The sequence below is a fragment of the Lissotriton vulgaris genome, chromosome 5 (genome assembly GCF_964263255.1).
Source record: "Lissotriton vulgaris chromosome 5, aLisVul1.2, whole genome shotgun sequence".
Classification (NCBI taxonomy): Eukaryota; Metazoa; Chordata; class Amphibia; order Caudata; family Salamandridae; genus Lissotriton; species Lissotriton vulgaris.
Window position 1 is genome coordinate 356,917,202 of NC_141693.1, and position 22,297 is coordinate 356,939,498.

The 22,297-nt window shown below is 47.5% G+C and overlaps 1 protein-coding gene across 4 annotated transcripts in view; it reads left to right on the forward strand.

The window, feature by feature from the left end:
* Positions 1-22,297, forward strand: part of LOC147710895 (alkaline phosphatase, tissue-nonspecific isozyme-like) — a 380,338-nt gene that overhangs the window by 80,481 nt on the left and 277,560 nt on the right. The window contains exon 1 of one of the 4 annotated variants that reach the window (XM_086921667.1): positions 3,528-3,677. The exons of 1 other annotated variant lie outside the window; for it this stretch is intronic. The gene's annotated coding sequence lies outside the window, so the exon portion shown is untranslated. Of the gene's footprint in view, positions 1-3,527; positions 3,678-3,781; positions 4,842-6,009; positions 6,092-22,297 lie in introns of those variants that run through there. 2 more of the 4 variants (XM_086921668.1, XM_086921665.1) reach the window with 2 other exon arrangements.

Here is a 22,297-nt window from a genome sequence, read left to right on the forward strand (position 1 = left end):
CAAACACAGCACAGAAAATCAGACAGCCCTTTTTCAAAAGAGCCGCTGGTAATAACTGGAGTAAAAGGGTCAATGGTGACCGCAGCATCAGACAATCGGATTGTAACAAGAAACAGCTCGCATTTCAAGGAGCTGAAAATGGAAAAAGAAGAAAGAGCAATAACAACGGCGGAAGTGAAGGAAAGAGAACAAGGAACAAAAGGAGAAGTGACAACACACGAAGAAGAAGGTGGAGGACCAGAGCCGAGCGGAGAACAGAGACCAAGAAGAGAATGCAAAAAGACAAAGAGACTATTAGAAGAAATGTAGAGAGTCTCTCTCTCTCTCTCTCTCTCTCTCTCTCTCTCTCTCTCTCTCTCTCTCTCTCTCTCTCTCTCTCTCTCTCTCTCTCTCTCTCTCTCTCTCTCTCTCTCTCTCTCTCTCTCTCTCTCTCTCTTTCTCCCTCTCTATATCTATATCTCTCTCCCGAACTGCAGCACAGGCAGTTGCAGTGTGGGTAAGGATTTGTACATGGGTAAAAGCATTTGTTGTAACAAAGGGGGAGATGTGATGACCAGGGCAGAGACGCCGGACACTAGGACCCTGTGGGTCACAGGGCGGTGACCAGGTCACCGGACACCACTTCCTGTGGGTGGACAGGAAAGGGGATTATGCTGCAGGATGAGGACGAGGACAGACGTGTAATGGCAGACTAAGAATCATTTGTAATAAAGGAGAATCTGTGGTACACCTACCCCATCGTGTCCAGAGTGATTACTGATCGTCGGGGATCTGACAATGTTGTTGTTGCAAGCAAAAAAAATTTAGATACAAACTAAAAAAAATGGCTTTATCAATGCATGCTGAAGCTTTCTTTTTGGTATAATTTAGCTTGATTTTAAGTATACCCATGTCTGAAGATTCAACAAATGAGTCAGCAGTGCCAGGCATTACGGGGGCTTGAATGATCCGAAAGGGAATAATAAATGTAAAGTAGAGGGCCCGAAATATATGTTGCCCAGGGCCCATTAAATCCTTAGGATGCCTCTACAGGGGACTGGATGTTTATACATACGCCCAGCGTCTATGCACTAGGGAATCCACCCAAGTATGGCAAAGACAGCCTTTATATATGCTTGTGTGAGAATAAAAGTGGTGCAGGGTCCTGTCCTGTGATTAATGTCCTTGGAGCACATTTCCCTGGACTGAGACTATTTCAAAGCTCTCACAAGTGGCAGATAAGTGGCTAAGGGCCTAGGAGTAACATGATGTGTTCAAGATCAAACAATTTGATAACTGAGAACGCCAAAGTGGCAGTGCGGGGCTGCTGGTTACGCGGTACTTATTATTACATTTATGTCCATTGTGGTGAGCAGACCATGAAAAAGTGTGTTGGATTTCAATTGGATTTCAGCTCAGTTTCTTCTCACACACTATCTGAGCCTTTTGCCTGATTCGAAGCCACCCTCCCCCTATCCCCTCAGCCCCTCTTCTCTTTGCAAACCACGGGAGCAGAGTAATAACTTGTCCAGGATCACACGATTAGTTCAAACGGGGAAGCTAACACCCTACCTCAGGTCTAGCAGGGCCTGCAATGTAATCACTTTCAAACCAAAACTCCAACCTCCGACATGAACACGCTGGGCCGGTAGCTTGTAGATTGGGGAACAGGCGCGATTGTCTTTCAACACTTAATGCAGTTGTGTATTCACTGGCTCCTTCCGCCCTAAGAGCTGCCCCTCCCTCCCCCATACCTTGAACTCTTGTCCCTTCCTGTGACATCTGAGGGAAGGCCGACCGCCCGGTGACAGCTGGGGGAGAAATGTGTGCCGGGCCGGCAAGGAATGTGGAAGGAGCACAGGAGGAGAGAGCGCTCTCCCAACGCAAACCGAGTTTGGAAACCTTGTTTCCGACAGCTGGTTGAGGTATGACATGGGCGATTAACCGCCCCATGTTACAGATGTGTTCCCGTCCCTCAGCTCGCACAGAATTGCGGGATGCCATGTGTGTTCTTCGACATTTGTAATCCTCGCAGAGCACAATGGTCACTCGGCCCTCTATGCGGTGTCAAAGAGGTGTCTAGTCTGTCCCTGGCTTGAAGGGAGGGGCAGCGAGAGGCCCTGGAGGGGGGCTCCTACGCCTCGCAAGATATGGGGCTCCTTCAGCGTTAGAGGGGACAATACGGCAGTCTTATATTATGAATGGGTGAATGGATGCCATGCTGGGCTCCGGTCTGGGAATATGCCCTTGGCGTACATTTCTTCCATTGAGCACATTTTAATGTGCTCACACATTGTCAAACCACTGAACTGAGATTCGGGGAGGTCGATCTGCCCAGGACCATACTGTCTGTCAAAGTAGTAGACTCGAGACTGCAGGACACTGCTACAGGTCGCAAAGTAAACAGATACCACCACAATCTATTTTATTTGCATGCTTTATGCTGATTCTAAATGCCTACAAATACCATCTCGCCAAATGCGAAAAGAGGAATACATTCAAAAAGTGATTGCCCAAGAGCACACAGGCAGGCCCAATTGGAGGAGCGGGTTGAGAAACATAACTCCTGGTTCCACAGTTTTCACTTCTGGATTGGTTGGCAATGATTCTGATAGCACGGCAAAGGACTTCCCATTGAAATGTCACTCTGTTTCAGGTCCCGTCCAGATTTAGAATAGGGCCCATTAGGATGGCGAGCGTGTTTATTTTCAGCATATTTAGGTGAAGTGGTCGAGCCGAGATTAGGTGTCAAGTATGTTTAGTTCCATAGCTAAAATGTACCTCTGGGTCACATTTATTTATTTTGTCTGCCCGCCCAAGGGACATGCCCACCTTATTAGGGGGGGGGGGGTCCTGCAATTTATATATGCGACTCGCTGTCTTTATTAGCAGTTATATATATAGTGCGAAATCGACTCGAAGGTATTGGAGCGCTTTACGTGAGCGCCAGTTACATTTCACACATTTCTTTGGGTCCTTTGCATCTAGTAAATGACTAGGCACTATGGGATGTGCATACTGATAATTACCACATATGTTTCGAAGTGTAGGTCTATTTCATCCCATTTGGACAACAGAGTTGTTCTTTTTCTAAAGATGGTTCTCAGTATTTGAACTATCCAGAACTAAAGGCTTCCGTCAGGGGAGGGTGATGGTGTGGGACGCTTTCTGTGCTCGCAATCCAATTGGTGTTTTTTTTCCCCTTCAGAACAGTGCTATTGTAACGTGTTTGCAACTAGATTGCATCTAATGAAATCTACTTCAGGGCGATGTGTGACCAAAATCAGCATCGGGGGCGGGTGGTTCTGAAGCAGGGACCGGTGTTCTGTGCGTGAACTTGGCAGCCATGCCTTGAAGGGGTGGTAAGGGTCTGCGGCTCGGGAGAGGGCGGGATTTTATCCTCTGTGAGGGGGTGGGAGGGGTCCCCGCTAACCCCCCTCCAAGTTGCTTTGATTGGAGCCTGCTGCACTGGGGGTGGGGGAGGGTACTCACAGGAAAAGGCAGGAGGAGAGAACTTAGACTTACAAGGGCCGAACAGGGAAACCCACATAAGCGGCACCAGTGAACCCAGAGCAGCACCAGGGGAGGACCTATCACAGGAGGGAGACTGGAGACCTCGCGCACGCACAGGAGCGAGGAGGGCGATCACAGACCGGCGCGTGGACACACGGGAGAACTAGAGGGGACGCACGGGAGAGGTAAGGCGGCGCAGGGCACCACGAGGTACACAGGGGAGAGGGGCACCGGGATGGAGTAACTCATTGCAGCGGGGAGGATAACGAGGGAGCTCACAGGACCAGCAGGGGCACAACTCGAGATCTGAGGGCAAGAGAGCTCACAGGAGCAGCGAGGGAACCCCACAGGAGCAGCACAGGAGAATTCACTGGAGGAGCATAAGGAAAGACGACCCAGAAGCAGCACTAAGAAGTTCAGGGGAACTGCTTTGGGGAACTCGCATGAGCGCAGGGGGACTCACGGGGACATCACATGGAAACTCACACGGTCATCCTAGGATAATTCACAGGACAAGCATGGCGGCATGTATAGGACCAGCAAGGGGGTCGATGAAAGGAGCAGCAAAGAGGAGGTCACAGTTAGAACTTCAGAGCACTCACGGCAGAGGAGAAACTCACAGGAACACTGGAGGGAATCGTAGTAGCAGCAGGGGAACACACCACAGGAGCACAGGGGAACTCACAGACTAGGGAAACTCACAGGAACAATGAAGAATTTGTAGGAGCAGCAGAGGGAACCCCATAGGCGCGCAGGGGGACTCACAGAAGCAGCAGAGGGAACCCCATAGGCGCGCAGGGGGACTCACAGAAGCAGCATAGGGAAACTCACAGGAACACTGGAGGGAATCGTAGGAGCAACAGAGAGGACCCCACTGGAGCACAGGGGAACTCACAGAATAGGGAAAATCAGGGGAACACAGGAGATATTCACAGGAGCAGCAGAGGGAACTCCACAGGAGCGCATGGGGACTCACAGAAGCAGCATAGGGAAACTCACAGGAACACTGGAAGGAATCGTAGGAGCAACAGGGGGAACCCCCAGGAGCACAGGGGAACTCACAGACATAGACTAGAGAAGGTCACAGGAACCCCGGAGAATTGTAGGAGAAGCAGAGGGAACTTCACAGGACCGCAGCGAGACTCACAGAAACAGCACAGGGAATCTCACAGGAACTCTGGAGGGAATCATATGATTGAGCTGCCGAGGGAATCCCATAGGAGCGGAGGGGGCTCACAGAAGCAGCACTGGCAGCGTTACATCGGGGGTCCCCTCCTTCACATCTGGCATCGTTCTGTCATTGCACTTTCTAACTATCTACGTTTCTGGTTGGTCTTAACCTCACGCGGGTGAGTTGGCATGCTGGCTTTAGGGATGGGGGAGCGCGAGTGTGGGGGTGGGGGTTGTATAAATGCAGGGTGGTGGCTGCTCACACATACTCTGACTATCGCGAGTGGGGATCAAACAAACAAGCCTCTTGTTCCTCTTGGGGGTCAGAGAAGTGTGCTATCTATCCCCTGTCCTTTGTCTGCTCGTCAGCACAGACCCGTGTGTGTTCAAACACTGCCCCTTGCCCACTGCATGCCTAGCAGCACTGCTCGTTGCCCTGCGTGTTTTGAACAGCTCTGCCCTGTGCGTGCTTAGAAGCACTGCTCTTTGTCTATAAGTGCCTTTATAGCCGAATGCCAGGTGGGATGAACAACAGGGCTGCGAGTTTATCATTCCATGGGGTGTATCCTTTCTTTTACCGTTCTACACTTCCGGTCACCTCTCCTGTTTTTCATCCCTGCTTTCTACATTTGTGTCACTGCGTGCTTTCTCCTTCTGTGTCCCATTTGTGTCTTGCCCTCTATATTGCTCTGGTTGTTTGTGCTCAGCACGGCTCCCCAGGGCGCCCCCTGCATGCGCTCAGTACCACCGCCCGTGTGAGTTCCGTTGCACCGCTCAGGGCCCCGTGTGTGCTTGATAGCACTGCCCCGTGTGCCGTGTGTGCTCAGCCAGTGGCGTAACGATAGCCCCCGCAGCTCCCGTGATGTGTGTGTTGGAGGCGGAGGGGGGGGGGGCGGATGGCAAGCTCCAAGGGGGGGGGGGGGCTCTGGCACTGAGAACTGCGCATGGGGCACGACAGCCCTGGCTGTGCTTTCTCAGCAGCACTGCCCGTACCCTCTTTAGACTCCGAACGGTGTTTGTCCTTAGCAGCATTGCCCCATGCCCTGTGGGTTCTCAGCAGCACTGCTCCCTGCCCTGTGAGTTCTCAGCAGCACTGCTCCGTGCCCTGTGCGTCCTCAGCAGTACTGCTCAATATCTTGTGGGCCCTCAGCAGCGCTGTCACGTGTGTGCCCAGCAGGACTATCCTGTACCTCTTGTGCGCTCAGTGGCATCGCTTCGCGGACAGTGGCGTTCACAAATATTGTTTTACATATTGTTCTTGCATCTTTCATGCTTACCGCACGGGGGCGTGCTTAAACCAGCAGTGGCCTCTTGCAGCTGTCTTGGGGTTTATAACCAGTTCTCCGAAGTGCTTCAAAGTTTAAACCATAGCTTGACAAGACGGGTAGCGCACATCGGAGCCAGGTGATGTGTTCAAACTGCTAATGAGGTGAGCTGGGGAGAATGGGCTTACAGTTTTTGAGGGCGCAGTTGGCAAATCACTTTTTTTTCCTTTGAGCATTGTCTCGCGATTAAAGAACACATTTCATTTGACATTCCTAATCCCACCACAAGGCATGTCACATTTGTTTCTCTCCAGTTTTTTTTCTCCATTGCGTGTCCCTTTAAATCAGTGTCCGTTTTGCCATGGACACCAAATTTGCTTTTGGCAATACACACGTTTTTATGTTAACTCCCCTGACTTTGGATTTACGATTTACCCCTTATTCAAAGTGCCCGATATTGTTTAATCTAGATTTAGTGTGACACTCAGTGGATCTTTTCTGTGTGTCTGTGGTCGTTTCGTTTCCCATTCCTAATTTGGAATTATGCTTAATTAGACATTTCTATTCTTTCCATGACTTTTTAAAACGTTTTTCTTCAGGAGTATTACTTGTTTCCATATTTGGTATTCTCGTCGTTATTTTACCATTATCTTTCCCCATAATGTGCCATTGTTAATTATTTCAAATCCGGATTTTCTTGTTAAGAGTGTCTTTGTTAATTTTTTCTTTGGGGGGGGGGGGCGTTGTTGAGGGAGGGGGTTTCCCCCTTAAGATCTCAACTGAAACCTTTATCATTTTCTATTTTTTTACTTCTTGATTTCTCATTAGCAGTGTGTTTTGGTTTCTTCTGTTCATTATTCTTCCCTTGATTTTCTCCAGAACGTACATATTTAGTGTTTTTTTACTATGTTTTTTTCACTCAACCTGTGTTTAACCTGCAGTTATAATATACTGAATCTCTCCAACTGGCGATTCTTGTTCATCTACATTTGCCCGGGAAGGCTACTTTTAGTTGTTTTTTTAATCTCATGTTTCTTGTCAGGTTGTTTGTTCGGTATTTTTCTCATGCTTTCCTACCTCAGTATATCTGGTTGTGATTTCCCTCTTTTCACATCGCAATTTACTTTTTCTGCTTTCCTGATTTACTCCTACGGATTTCACTGTTCAGAAATACTCATTTTTGCTTTACGTGTGTGATCTTTTTTACTCCTTTGTCATAAACATTTCGCCAATTTAATCTTATGATGATGTAGTGAGTGAAAACAGAAAAAAGTTATTCTGGGCAACAATGTTTGCCCGCAGTCAAACAATACATCATTACGAGCCATATTTGATCCGCTGAATTTCTGTTCAGGAACAAGTCGGGTTATTTTGCTCCGAAGTTAGACCTTTAAAGCCTTTTTTTTTGGGGGGGGGGGGGGGGGGGGGGGGGTTAGAAATGCATGCAGCTTTGCTTGAGGCATGTCAGTTTCCCCCTTTGACCCAAACAACCCCATGTCAGAGGGTGACTTTTGCCGGAAAATGGCGCTTTAACAGTCCTTATCTCAGTAGACCCTACCAATGCCATCACTTGGCCTTTAAGTGGGATGAAAAAAGTGTGTGTGATGGGTGCGGGCCTCTATTGTGGGCGTGGCTTACAACTAAGAGCCCTTTTCAAAAAGGTGTGGGCTATCTAATTAAGGGTGTGGCTTACAACATATACATTAAAATTCCATGCTTTTCATAGGGTATCACCCAATTAGGATTTTTGTGACTCTCCAAGAGATTTTTAGGTTGAGCCTTGGCAGCGCATGCACTGCTCTGTGAGGCATGCTGTATTCAGGTATGGACTTGAAGCTCCGCCCATATTTTTAATTGGCTTGCGTCACTGTCCACTGTAAACTGTGGCTTTTCAATGGTCAATAGGCTTAGTAGTCCCTCCTTACAACCACCTTGTCTCATTTTGTAACCTCACATGAGGACACCCCCTGTTATGTGTGTTGTTACTCGATAGGCTTTAATTACAGCCTCCAAGCACTATTTTCTCAAATAGCTTTATTCTGCTAGCTGTTGCAGGCAGGACACGCTCTCTCCTAAGGCTTTAAAAGTAATCTTTATAGCACGGGCACCGAATGCAAGTAAGAGGGAGAGGATGTAGCCGTACAGCTAGAGCGATCGACCTCGGGAACCGGGTTCGAGTCTCGGCAACAACGCTACAATCCTGAGATTCTGGGCAAATCATTTAGGGCCATATGTAGGTAATCTCTATTTACTGATTCTTAAATACCGAATTTTACCGATTCGGTATTTAAAGATCGGTAAATAGTACGTAGGTAAAAATTCAGTAAATGTTACCGATTCGGTAATATTCAGTATTACCGATTCGGTATTTACCGATTCAGTAATTCCCAATCATTCCTATGGGCCTGGAGGGCCATAGGAATGAATTGGAAGCCATTCACTATTACTGATTCAGTAAATACCGAATCGGTAATAGGGGAGCATATTCAAGGGTGGCAGGGTGTCACATTGACACCCTGTTGCACCCCTGAATCGTGCATTTGTGCACATGTGGCGCACATACATGCCCTAAGGGCATGTATGTCTGCCACATGGCACTTTTAAAATAGCACAAAATTGCTTTTTTAAAGGTATTCGATATTTACCACCAACTTGTAGTTGGTGGTAAATAACAAATCCTTAAATCAAAAATGCACTTACTTGAGTGCTTCCTACATAGGATTCAAGGATTCAGTAATTTACTGATTCAGTATTTTAAGAATTCGGTAATTTACAGATTCCTTAAATTACCGATTCGGTAAATTACCGAATCCTTAAATCCAGCCACCTACATTAGAAAAAGCGAAATACCGGTCGGTAACAGAAAACTTACCAATTTTCGGCCTTTACCGACCGGTATTAAGCTACCTACATATGGCCCATAATCTCCCCGTGCCTAACAAAAATGAATGTGTCCATCTGTAACAAAACTGGTGCTCATGTAAAGTTCTCTAATTCTCGATGCCTCGGGTCTAATTCGCACTATATAGAACTCTAAAAAAAAAAAAAGGGGACACACACCTAAGAGAAGCCAAACCTATTTGCTTTGACAGTACGTGTTAGCAGTATCAGAAACACGGGTAACAGCTATTTTGTTGTGATTAATTAGAATTGAACGAAAATATTAGACTGCAAATTAAACATTCCTAAGGTCTGTGGACAAGATATTTGGGATGTCGCCACCACTTCCTTTCTAACCCTTCTCACCCTTTCCCTAGCCGCCTGTCTATTAGACATTTCTGCCCGTTTTCTCCCCACATCTTTCTGAAACCATCCATCTACACAGCTCACACCTCAGCTCTTTCCTCTTCTCACCCTCATTTTACTCTGCTGCATGTGCTTCCTTGCATCCCCTTCACTTCACCACCCCGCACACACAGCATAAACACATCTGCAAGCACTGCATTTTCTTTCACTTTAATTCTGCCAATATTTCAATGGCTGTGTACCTCCATCACACACTTTTGCATAGAATCACAAGTAGCACACCTGACCGTTACTCTGTGTGCTCTGCAGAGAGGCCAATGATGGGATGTGCATCCATTCTGAACCCCTTTATGGCTCACTGGTAGGCACAGCGAGGAACGCGTACTGTCTTAAGACCTGAACTCCAGAGCTCTCAGTCATGGTTCACTTCCTGAACTCACTTCTCTCGGTACACTGTATGCTTTAGTCAATAATAATATGCTGTACAAAAAAGACAAAGGAAATACAACATCCTGGAAAAAGCAAACAGTCTTAGGGAAGGCGAGATTAAGTAAACGTGAAATGTAAACATGAACTACATCACTGACATCAATATTATCACAGTCAAAGGCATTATTATGAACCCAATAGAGGCATGTTTCAAGGCCTGTTTTTAATTACTGCTGGGTTTGAGTCCTAGAGGAACCTGGCCTTCTTAAACCCTGACCATTATTCTTGGTTCTAATAGATGTGAAACAAGCATTTGCAATACAGTAGGTCACGCATTTACGAGAGTTTGAGCTCTTGGCATTGTAAATGACAGTGCCTTTTATTTATGCGTTTTTTTAAAACAGATAAACAAAGGGCATTGAATTTACAATGTCAGTAGCCTGAACTCTCGCAAATGCGAGACCTATTGCATTGCAAATGCATTAGGAGAGAGTGTGTCATGCCTTTTCCTGCTGGCAAGAGCAGGCAGAACAAAGCTCTTTGAGAAAATAGTGCTCAGAGACTGTAATTAAAGCCTACAGAGCAACAACACACGTAACAGGGATGTGTCCTCATGGGAGGTTACAAAATGGGAAACAGTGGTACTAAGGAGGGACTACTAAGCTTATTGACTAATGAAAAGCCACAGTTTTCAATGGGCAATGACACAAGCCAATGATGAAACTGGGCAGAGAGTGGGCGGAGCTTCACGTCCATACCTTAATTCTGCATGCCTTGCAGAGCAGCCCATGTGCTGCCCAGGCTCGACCTAACAAGGACTTACTAAAAGTCCGTATCATGACAAGAATACCTTTTTGCAAATATTGTTTGTCTAATCTAACGTATAAAGGTGTGTATGTGGTCCCCCCCTCCCGTTATGTTGTGGCATCTATCTGCTTTAAATGCTGGGCCCATATCCAGTAAGGGCTATTTAAGGTGACACAATGTCAAGGTCGGGCTGTGACACAAACTAGACACAGCCACTGATATAAAAGTAGCTTTCATTAGCAAATCAGATAACTCATTTGGAAATCAGGGTAGTTTTGAATTGGTAAATACATGCTTCCAGATGTTAGGCACTGTATGTATTTGTGCTTGCGGCAAGCAGTTTTGAGGTAATATCAGGGAGATCAACAGTAAAAATGGGCCCACCAGGCTTTAAAACAGCCAAGAAAATGGCGGGCACACTAAAGACCAGTCCTTCTGGCACTGCCAGATTGCAGGGGCTCTACATGGCCTTCCATTGGTGCAGCAGGTACAGTGTATTATTTTGTATTTTATTTTATTTATTCTATTTTTTACTGAGTTTATACAGCGCCTGGTTACACTAGCCAGTGTGTCCCCGCGCTATTCAGTGGCCTAGGAAACCCCCCAGTACAGCTCAGAAACGAATGCAGTTAACCTTTTGGGAACAGATATGTTTTAAGTTCTCTGCGGAAGACTTTTTCAGAGGGCTCCGTCCGGAGTCTAAGAGGAAGAGCATTCCAACTCCGGGCCGCCAAAAGGCGGAAGGATCTGCCACCCATCCTGGCCCTAGTGGTCTTTGGGATACACATTAATCCAGTACCCTCAGACCGCAAAATCCGTGTGGGCTTGTACAGTGTGAGTAGGTTCCGCAGGAAACTGGGTCCAGTCCCATGGGCGATCCGATGGCCAATGCAGAGGGCTTTGAACTGGATACGCTCCTTGATTGTCAGCCAATGTAGCATCTTCAAGGCCTTCATGGAGGGGGATCTTTTCGGCAGTGTCAATACTAGGCGTGCAACAGCGTTTTGAATATGCTGCAGTCGCTGGAGACACCTCACATTTGCTCCCAAATATAAGGCATTCCCGTAGTCCAGCCTGAAGTAACCAGGGCATGGACCAGGGCCCTCCTAGCTGACACCGGGAGCAAGTCGAGGGTTTTCCTCAGACAGCGGAGGATGCCAAAGCACGTTCCAGCTACACGTCTAGTATGACACTCGAAAGATAGTTTCGAGTCCATCCAGATACCAAGGTTCTTAACCTGATCTTTAGGTTGGGGTAGGGGACCCAAGGTCTGGGGCCACCATGCAGATGTCCAAACTGACGGAGACTTGCCAACAATTAGCACCTCCGTCTTGTCCCTGTTTAACCTAAGGCAGTTGTTTGACATCCAGCTGGCCAAGTCCTGAAGACATGACGCAAATCGACTGGCTGCCTGCTCAGCTGGCTGTGAAAGAGCCACAACCAGCTGAGTATCATCAGCGTAAGTCACCACATCAACCCCATGTTTCTCCGTGACTAATGCCACCGGAGCAACATTAGGGTCCAGAAAGTTCGAGGGGTCTACTGAACCCTGATTATTTCTGTATTTTATCATTTACACTGCAGCCAGGGGACCCATTTTCTTCCTTGCACTAGGGCCCATGACACTTTCTCTGCTACGTTACTGCCATCAGGCCTCACATGCTCTTGGGCAATAGCCACTGTCTCAGGGCCTTTGCAGTGGCCTGCTGTGAATTCACTCAGACAGAAGTAGTGCCAGCTACTCTTAGGTACACAGAGCGGTTACAGCACAAACAGTAGCAGTGCAAGCTTTCCTCGTGTACACAGACCAGGTGCAGCACAGACAGAAGTAGAGCAAGCTTCTCCCACACAGAACAGTTACAGCACAGACAGCAGCATTGCACGCATCTCTCAGGTACATAGAACAGTTACAGCACAGACATCAGCAGTGCAAGCTTCACTCACAGATACAGAACAGTCCTCTAGAGAACTGATTCGAGTTTTGTAAACCAGCTATAGAAATTTAGTTGAGTCACTAGAGCATGGGTAATGGGGAAGGAAGGTGTCCTGGGGTTCTCTTCACACAAAATATTGGCACTGAAATGTGATGCAACCTTTCATTGAACCCCCACACATGCTTAGTTTGTATAAGTTGATGACTGAGTGATTAGGTAGATTATTGTGTGTGTAGGTGGATGAATAGGTGGGCAAATTAGTGAACTGGCACCTGAGTAGGTGGATGAATCGAGGAATAGGTGGATGAATGAGTGAGGTAGATGAGTAGGCAAATCTTTAATGAGTAGGTGAATAGTAAGTCATTAGCTTAATCTAGGCATGATGTGGTTAAGCTAACTATCTGAATGGGTGTACAACACATGTTGGTGTGATGTATGAGAAGATATGTTGAGGTTGCAGAATTTTGCCAACTATGTGGCTCTGGTGCTGTGGTGTACACCTGCGGATTTTACATGGGACTGTAAAGCCTGTTCTCTTAGAAAATGGAAAATCATAAGTATGGTTGGAAAGGTGCTGTCTACTAAGTATCATTTGGTGGATGGTGAGTGAATGAATGAATGAATGAATGTTGGATTTATAGAGCCCGTGGTTACCCTGGAGTGTCCCAGCACTGTACCACTGGGGAACCCGTCCTGGCTTTCCCAGTGAGATGGTCCCTTTACTGGGCATCCCCAAGGTGCAGCCAGGCATCCCTGGCAGTGATGGGGCCGGAGTGCAGACTAAGCAAGCTATTGCCCAGAGTTGCAGCGTGGGACCCCTTGGTTAGAGTGGCACCGAGGCGAGATTTATCGGGCCGGCTGACATTGGTCCTGCACCCGGCCGCGTCAGGAATTGAACCCTGGTCCCGGGCTGGCCTCTGCCTCTGGGTCTGCCGCCTCTAACCGTTGAGCCACACTTCTCCACTGCAGTTGGATAGCTTAATAGCCAAAGTACATGACATATCTGGACCAGTTTGGATGTGTGTTAGGCGATCTGTTCAATGTGTTCTGTTGGATGCAAGTGCAGTTGAAAGCAGTGCAATAGCCAATATACTACTGGTATTATGCTGCAGAGGAGGACCAAATAATGTGTCAGGCTTCACTAAATCATGCAGCCAAAAAAGACAAATTATACGGCGCAACAAGACACATTTTGTGCTAAGAATTAATTATTTTGACTTTTTTGTTTTTTTACATACGGGAACACGGTCTGGGAAAACACTATAACTAGTTTAACACTCAAATATATCAATAAGCAACTGAATGATGACCAGTTAACCTTTAAGGAACCTTTCACTGCACAGGAAAAACGTTGCCATGTTTTTAGCAACTTTTGATCCGTCTGAGCTAGAAACACATTTTTTGTCAAAAACAGCAGATTATTATGCAGCAGATGATGGATTATGTGGCAAATGCTGCCAATACTTAGCTATATGGAATACGCAGAAGACTCTGAATCGAGTAATTTTAAGTGGCCCTTCTAAAAGTATGGCACCTCTGTGCCATGTTTGATGCGTGCAAGGTGTCTGTTGGAAGTGTGCATGTTTGTTGCCACCTGTACTTTTCTTTAGATCCCAACGTACCTTGCTCTTTCATGTTTGCTTGCTATGGTATCCCACCGACCCCCAACTATTCCCTGCCATTCCCTTTCATTTAGATTTTTAGTAAGGAATGACATTTCAGGTCACACAAATCCACACGTTTAGACAATCAATCCTAGTCAATTTGTTCTCTTAGTTTTATTGTGGGTACTTAGGTGAATAACAGATTGGAGGTGGACGAATAGGTGGATAGCAACCTGTGGATAGGTGATTAGATGGATGGGGGCGGCTAGTTGGATTAGTGAGTAAATGGGTGGTTAGATGAGTAGTTGGGTAAGCTGCTGTATCATTGGACGTGTGGATAAATGAATTGATGGATGAAGGGAGAGCATGAATAGATGGTTGAATTGATCGTTAATTAGATAGGCTGCAATCTTTATTTAGTAAGATGGCAACTGGAAAATCAGATTGCATTTAAAATAATTACATTCTTGCTTGTTGTTAATTGACCATCACACTGGCAAGTGAGCCACTGGCAATTTTAAAAGTAAAGTTTTCTAACTTGGCACTTTTTACCCCTGGTCCAATGCAGCTTCGATTTACACTCTGCCCGTTCTCCGACACAGACCTACGTAGGTCACAACGTGGGCACTGTGAATTCTATAAGAAGAAATATGGGCCTAGAATGAGTGGGTGATTGCTCATTTCCATCACATGCACTTGAACAAATGATGCCAGCGTTATGAGTCTGAAGAAATCTCATACAGAGTTACTGTTCCCCTTTTTATTAATTTGAGGGTTTTATATAGCTCTAACTAGGCCCTTGATAATCAGGAACAACATGAGTTTAATTAAACATTACTATTGATAAATGTCATGCTGTTCCATTGCTGGAATCCGCCATGCACCTCAATCCTGGCCTTTAACAGCAGCCCTGCAAAGCTTATCATGATCTCAATTCAGGAGTGATGACAATCCTGCCCTATAGCCCCTTAGCTCCCAGAAATTATTCATCCTGACTATATTGAAGACTCCCAGGAAACCAAACCTATTAATTTATAGATCAGATGACTCCATATTCTCTTCATTGTGAACAGCAAAAGAACCATCAACGTTTTTCATGAGCACTATATTTTTTGTGGTAACGCTCTCATTTCGTTTAAGTGTCATGGTTCCTTGACTTTATTTGACCACACACATTTGTGAGTCAAATTGGTTTTCATGTTAATACCCGAAGGCCTTTCTCACAGCAGCACACCAGCCCCTGTCTGTTGACTGCGCCATCACAATTCATCACATTTATTTAAAACTGTGCAGTCTTGTGTTTTTCCAAATGCAAATATTTAATACTTCAGCTGCACTGAATCCACGAAAACTGATGAGCTTATATCTTCTAAAGCCAACATGGGTGGAGAAAAATGTTATATACCGCGATCGTTTGTGGCTTGTGGCAAGGGGCTTGTAAATAAGCCCCTCCCTGAGTGTTGCATGTAATGCTAATCAATGCAAACATTCACCCCCCCTCCCCCAGTCAACAGATCTGGGTTTAATCCATCTTTTTTTGCCCACCACGCCACCCCAGTTTGGGCCCAACCATATGCAAATCAGTCTTGACCCTGCTCCTCATGGGAACAGTCGAGCCCAAACCACCAAGCCAGGTCCTCCCTGGACCGGAAAAAAGCATACTGGGACCTGTTTTGGGTATCACCCCTCATTAGCCAAGCTAGCTTAAATCCAGTGGTGCAGAGAGCATGGGACCTACGTCTGGGCATACCCTTCCCACTTAGGACGACAAATGCAAAAAGAACAGAGGATGGAAGGAATGCTGAACATTGTAAACATTTACCCCCAATCAACAGATCCGGGTTTAATCCATTGTTTTTTTGCCCACCACGCCACCCCAATTTGGACCCAACCATATGCAAATCAGTCTTGATACTGCTCCTCATGGGAACAGTCGAGCCTGAACCACCAAGCCAGGTCCTCCCTGGACTGGACACAAGCATCCCCGGACCGGTTTCGGGTATTACCCCTCATCAGCCAAGCCAGCTTGAATCCAGTGGTGCAGTGAGCATGGGACCCACGTCTGGGCATACCCTTCCCACTTAAGTTGGCAAATGCTCAAAAAACAGATGATGGACAGATTTACACATGGCTGGGTCTAAACTGGAAGGGCACGGTGTGCAAAAGAACAATGAATTTAGGCCCAAATCTCAGTACTGGGGGTGAATGTTTGACATTGTTCAGCATTCCATCAATAAATTGTTCTTTATGTGCATCTCTTGTGACAAAAAATCTGACAGTGATCATTTTACTTCAGTATGATACTTTTGTGGTGAACGTGCCAGCAATGCCAGTTGGTATAATGCTGCTAATATGGTGGTTATGCCTTTAAGTGATGGTAGTGGCCTGAGTCACTCTAAAACATGGGTACTCACAAACATTTTACCGGGGCCGCAAAGTTTAGTCTATGGTGTGACCAAGGGCTGCACTGATGCCAGGGGGGGGCGGGGTGGGGGGGGGGGTGTAAAGTGGGCGAAGGAGAAGCAAAGCATGTATACATAGTAGCTGTCTTCAAAAATGAAGGTGTTCTTAAAGTTAAGGGCCTTGTTACTTCATTTCCCTAACTGGAATTAACCTTTAACCCGTACGCTGCGCAGAACGTTCCACGCTGGTGCGGAACGTTCTATTGCGCGGGCGGGGCCGGAACGTTCAGCGGACGTGCGCAGCACTACCGAGGTAGTGCACGCGACGTCCGCTGAAAGTGCGCCGCACGGAAGGGGTTAAGTAAGTGTTTGCTGTATATTTAACATTTATTTCCATGTTAGTGCTGAGTTGAGTAAGAAGGAGCAGCCCAGTGGTGGTGCTGCATGTAAAGGTCAGGGGGCTGCATGCGGCCTCCGGGCCGTACTTTGAGTATCACCACTCTAAGACACTACTCCTGCTGTTGCCTCAGTGTCAATTAAACTGACTGCGCTTTCCATGGATCACTACTTCTCATCATGGCTGCTACTGAGATCAGCACTTTTTCTGTCTCTCAAGAGCTGATATGAGGTTTGCGTTGTCAGTGTCTCCATTTTCGTCTGACTCTTTGCTTTCTGAAGCCTCTGCTTAATCATTGCCTAGTGTCGCCCAGCACACTGGAATGATTGACCTTTTCACCTGAACAACAGTTTTCCTCTTCTTGCAGTGCAACACCCCCCAATACCCACAGTTAGTCGACTTTTAACTAGACCGGAAGGTATGAGCACCAGTTGTGATACAGACGGACACATTTATTTTTGTCCGGCACGGGGTGATTAAGTGATCTGCCCAGAATCACAGGATGTCGAGCGTCCCTGCTGAGGCTCTGACCCGGTTTCCCAGCTTCGAGGTCGACCGCCCTAGCCGTTAAGCTACATCCTCTCTCTCATTGATCTCTCCTGCTCGTTTGTGCACTGTTTCCACTGGGTCCGTTTTTGAGCGAGGAGCTGCCAACGATGCCCTCAAGGGGGATGCCCTTGCTCCTGACAACTCGTGTGATCTTCCTAGTGCATGCAAGGCTGGTAGTGTCATTCTGTCTTGTTTGAGAATTAGATTTCTCAATTTTGAGGAGTAGCATTCCTACATTATCTGAACTCTGATGTGTCCTCATTGGTATCAGGCAACTCACATCATGTGCTGGCTACAATGGCAGAACGCAGGCCTTGCAGCATTGGAGGAAGGGGGTGGGGGAGGGGGGTGTTCACCCTAACCCTCAAGGGGGCGCACCCTTTCAGGGTGCCCCCTATTCAACTGAAGGCGGAATATCTGATATAAGATATAGATGACGCAGGAGCCCCTCATTTCATTCTGCAGTGGGTCCCCGCCATTTTGCGCTGCTCCTCTTCCTGGCTAATGTGCGGCGATTTGTGGGGAATTAATTATTGTGGACCCTATTTTACCTGCCTCGTTATAAAGAATGTGTGGTCCGATTCAACTACGTTCCGATTTCTGTTTTATGAGCTGCCGATACCACATCACAGTTATTAGTTGGCCCGACATTTGCTAAGGTAATGAACAGTTTGTGAGCCTCGTCACCCACAAGGGCAGGCTAATTGAGGTCCACAGATCCAAGTACACTCTTTTAACCAGATATGGGAGGGTCGGGGTCCGAGGGCGGGAGGGAATTCAGTTTGACGTGCACGAGCATGTGGCGGTGAGTCCATGACGCCAGGGGGCGCGGCCACAGAAGCATAACAAGAATGCCATCGCCCTGGTGCAAGCAAGGAAAATGGCCCCTTTGACTACTCTTGAGGTAGAAACATGCAGCAGATATCAGGGTTTAATGGGCCACTCAGGTATCCAGGCCGCGGTGCCACTGCACCGGCTGCACCATGACAGCCACGCCCCTGCCTGTCAGTGAAAATCCCGGCTTGCGGAACAGTCGAGCAGCTGGAGGCAGGGGCGGATTGGCAAGGCGGGCATTCGGGAATGGGCCGAAGGGCCGGTGCCTCAGTGCCCTCTGTGGGCCGTTTTTTTTCTCCCCTGTCCCAGTCCAGAGAGTGGACTAGGAAAGGGGAGAAAAGAAACCGTCCCACAGAGTGCACGGAAACAGAGACTGAGAAAATTAAAGCTGCCTCGCTGTGCGGCCGGACAGCGATTGTCAGCCTGTGGGCTCTCCTTCACCCCTACCCTGCCAAGAAATCAAGCTGAGGGTGGGCTGGGGAGGGGTGATTGTTTGCAAGAATTGGCCTCCCTGGGGGCCAGGTGTTTCTCAGGCCTTTGAGCCATTTGCACCTCGGCCCCCTGGCGCCCATGCAGCCCAGAAACGGTGTTAGGTTAACACCTCGCCCACAGCCCTTCACATTCAGGGCATAGAGGGCAAGGAAGAATGGGTCTTGCTGTGGGGGCCTGGTGATGTTTGGAATTTTTTTTGTTTTATTTATTTATGCAATTTTATATAGCGCGGACTTTACCGAAGGTGTCAGAGCGCTTCACTCTAGGAACAGCAATAATACATGAAGAGAAAATTATAAGTGGACAAATTACAAAAGCAAATGTTAAGTTACATGAATCAAAAGTGACAATAGTGAGCAACCAAAATACAAGAGGAGCAAACGATACATTACAGGAGGAAAAAGAGATATGTGTGCAGGTTACAAAAGCGTACAAAATACAAGTAGAGGTATAATACTGCAATTAATGGCAGACACTCCAGCACAAGAACAAACGTTACGTAGGCAATGGTGGCACTTGTGCAAGTATCTAAAGCAAACAAAAGTGAGAGGTAGCAAACAGTGTGTTACAAGAGAACAGTGACGTGTGCAAGTTAAAGGGTACCATACACAGGTACAAGTGTAATACTACAGTATATGGTAAATACTCAAACTGCCAGAACACACTGGGAAGACACTTCCCATGCACCAGCTTCACCTCAGCCTCCCCCCTGGCTACCTGGCTACCTGGCTACCTGGCTACCTTGGATGACCCAGAAAGCTGTGTTTTGTGCTCCCCTGCCAGGACATTTCCCCAAGGCCTGGAGGGTTGATTAATTTACTAATTACAGGGGCCTTACCTCTGTTCATGTGCTCCTGAGCTGAAGGTCTGGGGAGGGCTGAGTAGGTTAGTAATAGCAGGGGCTTTGCTGCTTTTCAGGTGCTCCTGTGCTGGAGGGCTGGAATAATTTTGTGACAAAAAGGGGCCTTGCTATTTCTTTTAGTTGCTCAGCATGTAGGCCATTGTCACCTTGGCCCTGTGTCCTGTGCAAGAACAGTATCCTCACACTTTCATTCCTTGTCTGTGCAAATGGTGTTTCATGAAAGGGCACGCCCCTTGAATGTGGGCAACGCCCCTTAAATATGGGCCACGCCTCTTGAATGTGGGCCACTTTTTTCGTCAGTGCCCGGGCCGAATTGTGATCCCAATCCGACCCTGGCTGGAGGGAGTCCGAGGCCTTGGCATGCTGCAGCCCGGCCCCCTCTTTGCCAAATGTTGGATCGGTGCAGCACCAAAACGACTGAGCCTCGCACTGGTCTTCGCAGCTTTGGCAGAGGAGTGTAACGGGCTTGCACCACCGGCAGACGTGCCCCCGTTTATTTGTAATTCAGTCCTACGTCACAAGGCCTTATCATTCACAAGTGAAGTTGGAGGATGGTGTCATACCTCCGGTACCCCCACATCCATAGTATGAACACCGCAGTCCTCTTTGGATTTCTGAGAATTGCTTTCTAGCTCCTTGCCTTCCCCCCTTGGCGTCCTTGGCGCTTTGCCCTGCCACATTTCCCCAGCTGAGATGGCGCGGTTCCCGGCTACTCGCCTTTCAGTTAACTGATTCATTTATTGATACTAAACACACCGCAGACCGATTCGCCTCAATGGGCATTGAGACTGGCCAGGAGGGAGAGGGGGATTTTAGGGTCTTATAAAAATATGTTAAAAAGCCTTCCTGCATTCCATGACGTGCTCTTTACGGCGGTCCTCGCTTCAGGGCAGGCTTCAATCAGACCTCCACTTGCTTTGCGTGTACAGTGTAAAGATGGCGGAAGAAGCAAGGTCACAGTTGTCAAACTCAAGGAGATTAGCATCCATAGTAGTCAATTCAGCAACATCCCAAAGCTAGAGGAAGTGACGTCAAGCAGCCTCTGACCCACTGATGACATCCATGTTAAGTCCTCAACCCACGTTCTGTCTCCTACTGTCTTTTATATGTTGTTAATGTACTCTTGTAATGGGAAGGAGTAGAAATTACAGGATTTCTTGGACGCCTGTTTACTGTTCCTCCCACTTGCTTCTTGGGTCCTGAACCCACGTGTACCTGCGGCAAAGCCAAGTGCAGTAAAATAGTTGTTGCTACTCATGGCTGCTTGTCCATCTGAGTAGAAGGGGTGTAGCTGGAACTATCTCCACATAAACTGTAGCCTGGGTAGAACAGCACATTTGTCTTGAAAGTCTCTTGAGCTTTTCTTTGGAGCCAGTAAATCGTCTGTGAGGCCTTTGGTGCCTTTGGAGGCTTTTTGAGTGGCCATCTTACACTTCCTTAGGAAGGGCCTGCATTTTCTTCCAGACTGAGTGGAATCAGTGTCAATGTTGGCAATGTCTAGGTGGGAGCCATTGTACATAAAAACACAGGGCTCCAGTCTTTTCTCAGTTAGCCACCATTTCAGAGGGCCAGCTGACTTAGATTGCTGCTTGCCACCTGGTGGCTCCATCAGCCCACTCTCACCAGCAGTGGCATCTCCATCTTGTTGTTTAGACAGACCAAAATTCTACTCAAACCTTATTTGTCTCTTCTCTTAGCACAGAGGGACAGAAAATCAGACATCTCACAATAGATTTGGGTCCCTGATTAATGGGTGACTGTAGTCCAATAAGCCCATCGCCCATCTCTCCACACTTTGGGTCTTTATGCAAGCACTTCCAATGTGATGACTGGTGCAGGCACACTTTTGATATATACGCACTTTAGCTGGCCAGTCAGTGCTTAATTTGTAAACAAATTAGTGCCAGGTTTCTCGTCAGGAGGCCACTACAGCTTGCACCACACCTCGTCTCTGCTGTGCTGCTCTAAATTACCCACACAGCGCCACCTTATGGCAGACTGTCACAAGCGCTGGTGTTAACAATTAAAGTGCCGGTGCTGAGCACCGGAAACCACCGGCTCAAATTAAGCACTGGTTGGCCTTCACACTAACCGCAGTCTTCTCAGGCAGACTATCCACTACCCTCCAGCAGAGGACAGTTCTGGTACATTCTTACTCTAGGTCCAAGCACGTGGAGCATTTTACACCATGCTGACTTTTTTGGCAAGTGTTACAGCAAACAGATGATGGAGAGAATGCTGACAATGCAAACATTATCACCCAGTCAAAAGATCTGGGTTAAATCCATTGTTCTTTTGCCCACTACGCCACCCCAGTTTGGACCCAGCCATACGCAAATCAGTCTTGACCCTGTGCCTCATGGGAACAGTCCAGACCGAACTTCCAGGCCAGGTCCTCCCTTGCCCGGAAACAAGCATCCTGTGACTGGTTTCAGGGTATGTCACCCTTCTTCAGCCAGGCTAGCTTGAATACAGTGGCACAGTGAGCAAGGGACCCACGTCTGGGCATACCCATCCCACTTAGGGCGAAAAGTGTTACAGCAAACAAATGATGGACGGAATGCTGACAATTGAGTCAAGCTATCCTGGCTGATGACGGCAGATAGCCAGAAACCGGTCCTAGGATGCTTGATTCCGGTCAAGGGAAGACATGGCTTTGCAGTTCGGGCTGGACTGTTCCCATGAGGCACAGGGTCAAGACTGATTTGCATATGGCCATGTCTGAACTGGGGTGGCTTGGTGAGCAAAAAACCGATGGATGAAACCCAGATCTGTGACTGTGGGAGAATGTTTTGCCATTGTGCAACATTCCGT